The 13,379-nt window shown below is 45.2% G+C and overlaps 1 protein-coding gene across 4 annotated transcripts in view; it reads left to right on the forward strand.

The window, feature by feature from the left end:
* Positions 1 to 446: 446 nt before the first annotated feature.
* Positions 447 to 13,379, forward strand: part of BCL6B (BCL6B transcription repressor) — a 53,605-nt gene continuing 40,672 nt past the window's right edge. Inside the window, exon 1 of one of the 4 annotated variants that reach the window (XM_069218752.1) lies at positions 447 to 671. The gene's annotated coding sequence lies outside the window, so the exon portion shown is untranslated. The remainder of the gene's footprint in view (positions 672 to 13,379) is intronic. The other 3 variants (XM_069218750.1, XM_069218748.1, XM_069218753.1) reach the window with 3 other exon arrangements.

Consider the following 13,379-nt stretch of genomic DNA (forward strand, 5'->3'; position numbering starts at 1 on the left):
AGGAGTGTCAGGTCAAGCTGCCACCGTGAAAAGCCGGTAGGGCTGGGGTGAGTGGGTCACAAATCACGGTGGTCTTCGTGAAAAGCTGATCTTACGGGGGACATGTCACGTTTGTGCCTGTGAGAGGCCGGTAGGGCTGGGCAGAGTTGGTAACACTTCACGTTGGTGTTTGTGCAAGGCTGGACTTACATGGACATGTCTCGCTTCTCTGTGACAGGCCGGTAGGGCTGGGCAGAGTCAGTCACTTGTCGGGACTCAGGCCTTTCAAGGCCAGTCTGGCAGAGTCACTCACATAATGCCCGGCAGCTGTCTGACGGGCCCAGGCTCTGCCCCGGCCCCACCATCCTCCCAGCAGCCCCGCCGCACACCAGGCCACAGGCCAGTCCCCCCGCTTGGCACGGCCGCCGGGACTTCCAGGAACACCGAGTCATCGGCCGAAAATGCCAAGACTTCGAGTGTGCGGGAAATGTGAAAAAGCAAATAATTCCGGAGCTGGAGGAGGCAAAACAACGAGGGAAGGAGGGCTCCTGGGGAGTGTGGGTGGCTGGCACCTGCCCTCACACCCAGGCCGGCTAGAGCAACCAAGCACTGACCGGCCTCTGGGCGCCCATCGGCCGAAGGAAGACCGGGACCTGCGCCCCTTTGGGACCCCGACAACCTCCGCCCCGCAGGTGGGTAGTGGGGGTTCTTTTGGGGTCAGAGAGTGAGCCAGGGAGGGCTGGCACACTACTGGGGGCATCGGTGGGCGGGGAGGGGCATGAACATTTCCCTAAGCTCCAAAATATCCATCGTTTTGGAAGTGGAAGGGCTCGACAGGCATTCGGGCAATAATTGGGTAACGTGAGAGGGGTCTGGCTTTTACTAGTGCAGCGGTTGCAGTGGCACCGGGGGTCATGGCTATGTGATACGAAACTGTGACTACAGTCTATTTTCAATGCTTGCACGAGGCGCTTGGCATTCTTGCTACACCACTGGGGGGGGGGGTGGGGGGGGTCACTTTACACTGAGTCAGTATTCACTGGCTTCATATTAAAGGGTACATTCAGTGGGCACTTCATATCATTTTATTTTATTTAAGACGTTTTCTAAAGTGCGCAGGCCCAGAGAACACCGACAGAAAGGTGCTTTGTGTGTGTATATATATATATATATAAATATATATATATATATGATAAATACATAGCCACACATATATTGTATTGTAATATTTATATAGCGCTTACTACCCCTGACGAGGCATCAAAGCACTTTATGGCGAGTAGCACGTTACTCCGGAGCCCAAAAGGAATTAGTGGTGGATTAGTATCGGGAAATATGAGTACAGTTTTAGTATTATTATGAGTTAATTTGAGCCGCGGATATGAGAGTTTGTTAGTTAAATTGACTGGAGTAATGGAGGGGTGGAGGAGGAAAGAATCCAGAAGTGTTAATTGGGAGTTTATGGTAATAGGATGAGGCTTGGGATGAGTAAAGGAGGGTGGAGGAGGGAGGAGTCTGTGGAAGGGGTTAGGGAGATCATAATAGCAGGAGGGGTTTTGGATGAGTTAAAGGTGAGATAAATGAGGGTGAATTTAGTATGGTTGTTTGGGAGGTCATGGGAGTAAAGTGAGGTTTGGGTGAGTTAGATTTGGAAGAGGAGGGAAGAGGTTAGGCAGAGTTACTTAGGAGATGAAAGTAGTAGAATGGATTTGGGATGAGTCAGAGTGGGAATGGAGGACAGATTGGTAGAGACATGACATATGGTGATGGGTAGATAAGTGTGATATAAGATGAGAGCAGGGATTCATAGATATCTAGTATAACAACCTACCCAGGAGCCATGCAATGGCCCACGAACATGCCAAGCACAGAACAACATACACACATACATACATATATATATATATATATATATATATATATATATATACACACACACACATACATACACACATGAATACACACACATATGCACACATATATGCACATACAATACATAATTGGAACCATAGGTAAATATACTTAGTTAAACAGGTTTAAAGAGTGTGTGTGTATTTTATTGTTATGACATAGTAGTGATACATATTTTCTAAAGAACTATACATAACTAGAAATATACACATAATCAGAAAAAATATTTATCAACATAGGCATATGCAGTCCATAGCTGTTTGAATATGGTGTTTATGAAGGAAAGAGCCAACTCTTGAGTCGTTTTCTTAAGACAAGATAGTTATCTGTGGCTCCTATAGTTGGGGGTAATGAATTCCATAGTTTGGCTGCTTGAACGGAGAAGGATGTACCACCTATAGTCTTTTTCTTGTATGGTGGTGTTCTAAGGCAGGGTGCCATATGTATATACCATAAAAAAATAAAGGTTAAATTGAAGTTATAGTTATGTGTGGTAATAATATGTTACTTTAAAGAAAAAATCATTGAGTAAGCCTAAAAGTCGAAGGGCCACTGTAGTTACGTATCATATGTGGTAAAAGCCCTATGATTTAAGCATGAAAGATCACTGAAAGTCACTAGTTACAGTTCAATGTGCTAGTAATGCCGTACATTACTTATGACCTCACGTTTTACATCACACAGGACGTGTTAAATGGCATTTTTGATGACATCACTGGTGATATCTCAAAATACGTCATCGATGACATCATCTGCAGAATACAACAGTTCAGTTTGGTGTGCCTTCTGTAGTGCTAATTTGAGTAATATTTTGCAAAATGATAGTGAGCTTTGTACACGTGGAGGCCACTGACTGTATGTGAACAGCTGTACTTAGCACAAGCGTCCGTAAAGAGCACCTTAGCATAGTGCCAACTTCTTCAATCAGTAACCAGGGGCCTCTTTGTTAATAGTATCCAGTTCCATGTCTCTGTGTCCTGTGAGGCAGGGGACTTTAAGTTGTGTAGCAGCCACAGGGAGTTGTTCTTTTGTACACAGCAGTGGGCAGGCGATGATGGTTATGCACACTACAGAGGCAGCAAAATGGCTCTGGAAGCTTTCCCTTGGTAATGACTTTGCACAGGACAATGGGCGTTTTTACTGAATTAGATATGCTGAAAATTGAAAATCCAGTACATACCGGTCATTAGAATAACATTTCATAAGATTATACAGCTCCTAGAAGCAATTCCGAGTCAGGTGCGGTTCGTTTTTGCGTGCAGAGTTACGCACACAGTAAAGGCTGCATCCGGTTCGAGGGTCAATGTAAACTTGAGTTGGGGAATGAGGAGGCAATGCACCCCCGAAGGTTTGTGTCCAGGTTGAATGTTTGCTGTGCACTTGGCTGGTTATCTAGTGACCTTTAACTGGGTTTCCATTTGTAATGAAAAGTATCTTTGTATACATTCTCTTAGCAAGGTAACAGCTATGTATAGTAGGCTATATTATTTTTAGGAGATAAGCTATTACAACTTAGCCATTGCTAAAGCCTGCATGTAGTAGACTTTGGTAAAGAACTTGGAAACCTTTATTGAGAAATACTGTTGTGTGTTCTAGTTGTGTTAGAGGCTGCTGTCTGTGCTTTATTTGTTGCTTACAATGACAAATTGTTTATATTTTTTCATTTAGTAGTAGTGTGGCAGATAAGGTGATAATATAGTTATAGTCGGGGCCTAGTTCCCAAAGGAAGATCATTTTTTGTTTCCTTCTTACTTTGACGCCGTCTGATGAATCTTCAAAAAACTTTCCCAAAAAAGTTCACTCACTTCAGCCCCTTCTTTGAAAGTTTCAGGGTAAACCGTCAAGCAGGGGCCGAGAAAAAAGAGGGGCCCTAAACCGCAAAGTCCCGTGCAATTTAAATAGGGATTTTTGAACAGCCCTGTAGCCCAAATGTCTGAATGGAATTACACCAAATTTGGCAGAAAGCTATATCCTTACACGGAAAGTGTGCTCTTCGTGACTTGGATTTATTTTTAGAAATGAAGGTTCAAAATGTATGTATATCTGGATTGTTGGGTTCAGCGCACTCTCACAAGCGTCCTATGAGCATGCAACTTGAAATAATAGAGTGACCTGATTGGCTCAGGGGGCTTTTCATCCCATCATCTATCTCGCTCCGGCACAACAAGAGGCTCAAGCAAGTCCAGCCCTGTGATTGGCCTGCCCTCACATGAAGAGAATTGTTGACAGGCTATATCAGGACACTCGGTCACCATAGCCTGAAAATTAAAAAAAAAAAGGTATAAGGGGGTAGGGAAGGGTTACCCTGACCATTGGACCTTGTTGGGGGTATCTCAGAGTGAACCCCCCTGTGGGGGTGCAAATGTAAACAAAAAAATTTTTTGTGGGTTGCCACGATCCCGTGGGACTCTTGCAGGAGCCAGCAGGACTTCCCTGCTCCCGCAGGAGTCTCAAGGAAGCATAGAGGCCACGCTGTCCGGACGGATCGCTGCAACCAATAAAAAGATAAGGGGGGCATAAGTGTCTGTGGTCGGTTGGCTGCACACATGTGGTTGGACCTGCGTCTAACCCACACCACACAAGACCTTTGACTGTGCACAACAAAGGTGAAGAGGTTGGCTGTCCACGGGGAGTTGGGTGAAGGACCTGGCATGTGAAAATTTCAGTTTAAATGTAACATTTTAAATTAGAACAAAAACACTGAAATTAACCTGTTGTAGACATTTCAACTAACTGTAACTCGCGCCCTGCCATGCACTGCTTATGACCTCACATATTATGTCACTCATAACATGTTCTATGACATCATTGATAACATGGCTAGGACATCAGAAATGTCATCATTCATGACATCATTGTGCATATTGGGGGTACAAGTTATAGTTACATGAACTAACTATAAGTGGTGAATTTCAGTGTTTTTAAGTTTAAAATGTTATATTGATTCTGATATTTTGACAATCTCACCTATCACATCACCTTAACCTTTGTTTTTTAGTGAATTTCTGAGTTTTTTGTAAATGAAAACTATTGTTACTACTATACATAACTATAACTTCAATTTAACTTTTGCTTATATATACACACACACTTGTGAAAAGAGGGTTGTATTTTGTTTTATATATATATTATAAAATATATTATATATACATTTATATATAAATAAATATATATAAAATATAATATATATATAACAGAAGACAAGCCTCTTCTCAAGGCGTTATACATGTGTGTGTGCTATTGTGTGTGTGTGAATAACGGGCAGGGTAGGGATACCCCTGCCCCTCTAGCCCTTGTGGGGGAGCCCTGGAGAGACCATCCGGGCACAAAACAAAAAAATTAAAGCTGCAATCCTGCAAGATTCCTGTGGGATTGCAGCATAAAAATAAAAGCAAAACGCTGTCCAGCTTTTTAAAATTAAATTATTAAATCCACCTGGGTGACCCAGGCCCTAGGGTATCTATTTAATAATATGTGGGTAGGGGGCGTGAGCGGACCCCCTCTTCCCGCATCACACCTGGCCCTGGGGACCCCATTCTCTGGGGCTGAATTTATGATAAAGTGGAGGGGTCATGTGACCCCCGTTTTCTTACCAAAACTGGGCCCTCATCCCCTGTAGCTGATTACTTAATAATTGGGAAAGGGGCACATGCCACCATTTTGGCCCTGTTGGCCAAATCCCCAAGGCTGATTTCTTTTAAAAATAGGAAGTGACTTGCGGCCCCACTACCTGAGACACTTTTGGGACCCAGAAATCCCCATCCTGCATGGCCTAATTACTTGAAGAAGGAAAAAGGGGCCACAGGTTCCTCAGGGATGGGGTCCCTGGGATTACTGTTGGCTCAGGGAGGGGGCTGTATGCTTCCCTCACATAAAAAAAAAAAACAAAGGACCCAGAGTATGGGGTCGCAGGGTCCAAATGAGTTGAGGAGGGGGGGCGCACACCCCTCTCTCCTCAATACAAAAGAAAGACCCCAGGGGATGGGGTCCTCTTGGCTGTAAAGGCACACCCCATTTGCAATACTTAAAAAAATATGGTGTCCTGGGTGGGCACCGGGACACCAAACTGAATATTAAATGAGCCTCAAGAGCAGCTCATTTATTATTCATTTCTCTGTCCTGTAAGTTTTTTTTGTTTATTTTTATCAGCTTGGAGGTTCCACTAGAATAGAGAGGGGCAGCGCCAAGCCTTTTTTTTTAAGTTGTAGGAGGCTGCAGGGAGTCCAGCAGCCCTGAGAAATCTTTAAAAAAAAACAGTAATTCGCCTGTGCCAATAACACCAAGACCCCCAGGAAAAGTGATTGTATTTTTTAAAAACACTCCTGGCTGGAGCTCTTTGCTCTTCAGCTGGAGTGCAAGGAACTGTTGCGGTTGCTTTTATGATTGCATTTTGTGGGCTGAAATTTTTTAAAAGAAAGACTTGGTTTTATTTTTATCTGGCCGACACGCATATAGTTAAGTAACAAAGTCAAAAAGAAGTTGAATGTGTCAAAACTGCTGCCGCGTAGGGTAGAAAAGTTTGTAAGGGCCTCTTACAAATTTTTTCTACCCTACGCATCCGCAGTTTTCACAGAATTTGGATGACTTATCATGGCCTCCCCATATTCAACCTCTTTTTGACTTTGTTACTTAACTCTATGAGTGTTGGCCAGACTTTTTTGGATACGTAGAAAAACCTTTGGCCCTACCTTTCCACACGGACGTTTTCCACTGACAATGCCTATCATTCTACAACTTGCAACACCGGTTACGCCTGGTACTCTATGGTAGTTTACATATAGCCTCGAAAAAGTCGTCAACAACTAAACAAGTGTCGACTGTCTGTTCTGAATGGAATGAAACATCACAATCCCACTACTTAAGTTGTGCTTTGAACTGAACTTACTGGATGTCTGTTGACTGATTTTGGGAGCTATTAATCTGCTCTGGGTGTCCTCTTTGTTTATCCATAGGTGGTTTATCCAAGATGCTAAATTATGACAGTGGCACGCCAGAACTTTCAAATCGTTTCTCTTAATGTTTAGCTTAATACTTACCCAGTGTGAACTCTTTTTTGCTATTTTAAATACCATTTTTGCTTTTTTAAAATCTTTTAAGTGACAGAAGGAATGGACCTAGATGACCAGTGAAATAGAAGATTTGCTCTGTGGCAGCCCCCTCCAGTCCTGGTTTCTGTGCAAACCCACCTATGCACGTAGGACAAATAGTCCCACAATTATTCTGGAGTAAAGGAATTTACGTGTGCCAGCATTCAAAGTGCTGTTGGGAGTGGGGGAGGCATCGTGCACTACACGTGGGCACGTGCAGCCATGACAGAAGGCACAGCACGTGGGAGGGCACCAGTACATGTGAAGTGCATTGGGGGTTTCCAGATCAGGGGCTGGGGTGGGTTTCTGTGCGCAGTGCCCATCTAGCCTGTTAAATATGAAAGGACTGAAAGGAATCTGCTTTTTAGGCACTGATGTCACTTGTTACAGTCCTCCCTCCCCCTCCCTGTCCCATTATCCCCACGACCCCTCTTTCCTGCTCTGTCCTGGGGATTTTTTTTTGTCGAGGAAGGGTTTTTTCAATATATCTGATTTTTGTGTGTTTTCGCCAGAAGTTCAGCCCACTTCCCTCGTTAGCAGCTGGGGAGGAAGCGCGAACTATTAAAGGCGTTTAGTCATCCCGGCAACAGACAGCGGCGGGGCGCCTGCTTCCCCTCTCTGGGGCCAGAGAGGCAGGGAGGCTGTCTCTCGATGAGACAGGGAGGATGTACCTCCATGAGACAGGCGGACAGTACCTGGCTAGAGAAAGAAACTACAAAACCCCCTCAGGTCGTCCTCTTCCCATCTCTGGGGCCAAAGAGAGACACGTGCTGTCCCTGCACGAGACAGGGAGGCTGTCTCTCGATGAGACAGGCGGGTTGTGCCTCACTGAGACGGACAGACAGTCCCTCGATGAGACAGGCGGGCTATTCCTCACTGAGACGCGCAGACAGTCCCTCGGCTAGAGAACCAGGCTTCAAACCCCCTCAGGACCAGGGGCCCAGTGGCCTACCAAGAGCTCCAGTGACCCCGAAGAAAGCACTGAAAACGCCCCCCCCCCCCCCACCCATCTGCTCTTTGAGGAGAATTGTAACTGCACCTACTGCACCCTTGTTTGCAGAGCCCCTGCTGAGGGCACCCTCCTCCCTCCTCTGGGGCCAAGACTGCCTGCTTCTCTGGGCACCCTTCGACCAATCAGGAGTTGTGAAGTGCAGCAAATCACACCGTGAGGGTCTCAAGGAGCTGGGATTCCCAGCAGTTTCCTGGGGATGTGTCCATTCGCACAGCCAGGTCTTGAGTACTTTCCTGAATTGCTGAAGCGATGGGGCTGTCCTGGGGTGCAGGAGGGGTTTTCCAAGCTTTAGAGAGGCCTTAACTCTGATAATAATTATTTCGTTAAGCTTCTAAGGCCACGCCTGTCGAGGCCTCCCGTCTTTCACAGCCCGTGCGAAGCGGCAAGTCTGCAGCCTGAGGACTGAACGTGTAAGATCTGCGTAACATGAGAGACAGCTCTGCTTTCTAAGACTGAACTCATATTGTACGTGTAACCACTACTGAAGTAGGGTGATGTCTGTAACATCCTTGCTGAAGGATCAGTCCCCCGAGGGCAGTCCGTGTAGATATGTGTGACCTTAAGAATGCGGTGGTCGAAGTGCTTAAAGAAAAGTATGGGAACTGTGACCCTGAGTACAATGTGGGCGTGGTCAGCGAGTGAGAGGGCGGGCACATCAAGTTCGGTAACTTTTTTGTTGGCCTTTCACCTACATACAATATACACATCTTGAATGAAATTTAAATGGATTTTAACTTTACCTGTGGGCGAAATGCATTTTTCTTGATAGGGCAGCTCAGTCGGTTGACCTAATCACTTCAGATGCCTGTGGGTGAAACTGGGTGGTCATTCATTTAAAATCTGGTCAGTGCACCGGGGAAGTAGGAACATGTTTGTAGTGCTGCAAGATCCAAGACAGTGACAGAAAGCACTATTTAAATTAGGTTGCATACAGTGTAAATAGTGTCACAAAATGTGCAAAAAAGTCTGTTTAAATGTATAGTGTGCTTTCAAAAGTTGTTTTTTAAGTAATACCCCGTGGACTTGGCACCTCCTGCAAACATCTTTAAGTTAACATTAAAAGCAAAAACTGCAGATTCTATCAATTTAACCCTTTACTGGCTCACACATTTACATTTCTTTCAGGTAAGAGCCACACTGGAGAAGGTTTGTTTCTTCTTCAGACAGCTCTCCCTTCTCTGGCTTCATGGTAGAAGAGTTCCTTCTTCCCTCTTTCAACCCCCCGCAACTCAATGGTGGTGGAACTGTTTCTTTTTTAAATTAAAAAAAAATATGTGAACTGTTTTGATCAAAATTTTAAAGCTTTGGAATGTAATTCCCGATTACCCTGCATACTTTGATCTCTGGGACAATGGCTGTGCAATCATAAGCCAGAACTTGTAGGATCTGTGTAACCTGAGGGATAACTCTGCTGTAGTAGACTTGATACTGTAAATCACTGTAACCTGAGGGATAGCTCTGCTGTGGTAGACGGGACAGTGTAAATCAATGTAACTTGAAGGATAGCTCCACTGCGGTAGACTGGATACTGTAAATCAGTGTAACCTGAGGGATAGCTCTGCTGTGGTGGGTCAGTACTGTAAGAGTGTTGTAACACTGAGGTATGACTGCTGTTGTAGGTCTTAGTCTGTAAAATCTGTGTAACCTGAGGGATAGCTCTGCTGTGGTAGACCGGATACTATAAATCAATGTAACCTGAGGGATAGCTCTGCTGTGGTAGACGGGACAGTGTAAATCAATGTAACTTGAAGGATAGCTCCACTGCGGTAGACTGGATACTGTAAATCAGTGTAACCTGAGGGATAGCTCTGCTGTGGTGGGTCAGTACTGTAAGAGTGTTGTAACACTGAGGTATGACTGCTGTTGTAGGTCTTAGTCTGTAAAATCTGTGTAACCTGAGGGATAGCTCTGCTGTGGTAGACCGGATACTATAAATCAATGTAACCTGAGGGATAGCTCTGCTGTGGTAGACCAGACAGTGTAAATCAATGTAACTTGAAGGATAGCTCCACTGCGGTAGACTGGATACTGTAATTCAGTGTAACCTGCGGGATAGCTCTGCTGTGGGGGGTCAGTACTGTAAGAGTGTTGTAACACTGAGGTATGACTGCTGTTGTAGGTCTTAGTCTGTAAAATCTGTGTAACCTGAGGGATAGCTCCGCTGCGGTAGACTGGATACTGTAAATCAGTGTAACCTGAGGGATAGCTCTGCTGTGGTGGGCCAGTACTGTAAGAGTGTTGTAAAACTGAGGTATGACTGCTGTTGTAGGTCGTTAGTCTGTAAAATCTGTGTAACCTGAGGGATAGCTCTGCTGTGGTAGACCAGATACTGTAAAACACTATAACCTGAGGGATAGCTCTGCTGCGGTAGACCGGATACTGTAAATCACTGTAACCTGAGGGATAGCTCTGCTGTGGTAGACATAATACTGTAAAATGCATGTAATCTGAGGTATGACTGCTGTTGTAGGCCTGAATCTGTAAAACGCATGTAACCATGGGTATAGCTTTGCTGTGGAAGACTGGATACTGTAAATCAATCTAACCTGAGGGATAGCTCTGCTGTGGTAGATGGGATACTGTAAATCACTGTAACCTGAGGGCTAGCTCAGATGTGGTAGACCAGATACTGTAAAATCAGTGTAACCTGAGGGATAGCTCTGCTGTGGTAGACCAGACACTGAAAAATCAAATGTAACCTGAGGGATAGCTCTGCTGTTGTAGACCAGATACTGAAAAATCAATGTAATCTCTCTGCTGTGATGGGCCAGTACTGTAAGACTGTTGTAATACTGAGGTATGACTGCTACTGCAGTTTTGTGTCTCTAAAATCTGTATAATCTGAGGGATAGTTCTGCTGTGGTAGACTGGATACTCTAAATCAATGTAACCCGAGGGATAGCTCTACTGTGGTAGGCCTAATTGTGTAAAATATGCGCAACCTGAGGGATAGCTCTGCTGTGGTAAACCTAAACTCGTGAGATCAATGGATTGACATTATTGCCAGAGGGTCCTTGGCCAAGTTCACGAGCACGGCCAGCACGGAAGGAGCTCGTGGGCGGAGGGACCGGCGGAATTGAAAATCCACCATTTCCTTTCGGGTTGCTCCCTCCAGGCCGGAGACAATGGCCGGAAGTCGGTGTAAAGGGGACACCGGCCCTGCATTACCACAACCAACTTTCTCTCTGCTTCGAGAGAAAAACAAAAGCGCTTGAGTCACTGCCTGCTTCCTGTCTGACGTGATGGGGCCATGGGGGCCACACGTGAAGAAAACACGCCGAGGGCTGAGCTTTCACAGGTACCCAGCACTGGGGAGGCACTCTAACACCCACCTCCCACACCACACACACCTCCCGTGGCACCAACCAGCTCATTGCCATGGGGTTTCTAGCAGGACCCAGGAGCTGTCTGGTGCCCAGGATCAAACAGTGTCCCACAGCCAGAGGCCCACTCCTCAATGCTGCCAGCATGCCATTTGCAAATAACAGATATGTGTTTGTTACCCATCAGAAAAGTACGCATTTTATCACCCTTGGGAGGATGAGATGCTGACTGGAACTTCTAGGATCCGAACCTGTGACCATGAGGTCAGTTGCAGATTTTTGTAGTGGGCAAATTTGTCACTGAGCCACCAAACCTCACAAAAATTACCCCCTCAGCTACAAGGTCACCAGGGCCGCCTTCAGTCCGTCCTGGTTTTTATATTCATTGGATTTTAGGACTCCTGTGTGCTGTGTTATGGGCCTACAAGTCCCATCATGCAAAGTGTTGTGGATGTAAAATTAAAAAAAGACTACGTCAATGTGATTCTCCCAACACAGCCAAACATACATTTTGCTGTTATTTTAAGAAAGTCCTCAGTTAGGCTTTTCTGTCCCCTCAGTGCAGTGATCTTCAAACATATTAATGCCATGCGACCTCCAAGTGAAATAAAATCACTTTGGCCCCCTCTGAATGTTTCACAATTATTCTTTTAAATTGGCAATGTTCAAATATGTCTAGATTCATTTAAATATTGCAGTTAAGTTCTGATAATGTTTTAAAAATGAAACAAAATACATGAAGCCAAACATGCTATTCTGGTCTGGTGGGCTTTACTAACATGTCGAAGTATCCCCAGTGTGATTATTGGGGGGGGGGGGGTTGAAGGGCGTTTGGAGTCCCTCCCCTTTTGACACACACTCCTGGTTTGGATATAAATGACAAAACATGTTAGTGATGGCCCATCACACTTTACGGTTTATTGCTGCTCATTTTTGTGGAATCACTAGAGACTCTCCTAGGGGGACCCGCTCCCCAGTTACCTTGAAGACCCCTGTCTCAGTGGAAGGGAGTCCTGTGGCTTCCACTGCTCGTCTAGGGGCGCTACCTGACATATTTCACCTACTTGGACTGATCAATTTCGGCATCTGCACTTATTTCTAAACAGTAATATTTCTGAGAATGTACCACTTGATGGCCCCATGTCTATTTTTAGTTGATTTCCTCAGTTGCACTTTTAACTACTTAATGTGCTTAAAAAACACAAAGAGCCTCCTTTAGATTTTTGACATCCCGTTTGCCGAAATCTAAATCCCATTGGATATAATGAGATTTAAATTTCAGCGGACAGATCTGTCACCATTGTGATGGAGTAACCCCTCCGTCAATATCTAAATCAGGCCTTAAGACTCTCGGGCCATCCCTACAGTTTGAAGTGGCTTGAAATAGTCCATAATTATCACACTTGTACGAGTGTGATGATTAGTAGCTAATGTTGGCACTCAGCAGGCATTGTGGATAATGCCACAAGCAGTGGATACCTGTAAAAAACCTTGGGCCCTGGCATTTTTTTTTTTTCCACAAATTTAGCACTGCTTACTGAGCAGAATGGGTCCATCCACTGAAAGTGTGAGGAGCACAAGACCCAGTGCTTAATTTGAGCCGGTGGTTTCCGGTGCTCAGCACAGCACTCAATTGTCAACACCGGCATTTGTAGTGGGCAGTTTGGTACATGGTGGCCGTTTGTCTCATTTGCAGATGAGCACAAGAACAGGGGTTTATTCACTGAATACACATTAAAAGAGTAAAACCTCCCTGCCAGGCCATTCTTGTGGCTTTGGGGGCTGCATAGTCTGAAGTGTCACAGGTGTAGGAGTCTCATAGTCAGTAGATGTGTTAGGACTGTCACTGTCCGCTCTGGTAGGAGTAATCAGTGAGAAGTATGTTGAACAAGGACAGACAATGCGAGGACCTTAGGACACATGTACATATGATGCAGGGAGACGCGTGCACATGTAGATAAACATGGATGGACAATGCGCGGAGTGTGTGGCACATGGAAAGACAACATGGGGGGCACGGGCTGTGTGAGTAGGCCGGGGCACATAGAGAGAGGGGGTGCTTGGGCA

Source organism: Pleurodeles waltl, chromosome 12 (genome assembly GCF_031143425.1).
Source record: "Pleurodeles waltl isolate 20211129_DDA chromosome 12, aPleWal1.hap1.20221129, whole genome shotgun sequence".
Classification (NCBI taxonomy): domain Eukaryota; kingdom Metazoa; phylum Chordata; class Amphibia; order Caudata; family Salamandridae; genus Pleurodeles; species Pleurodeles waltl.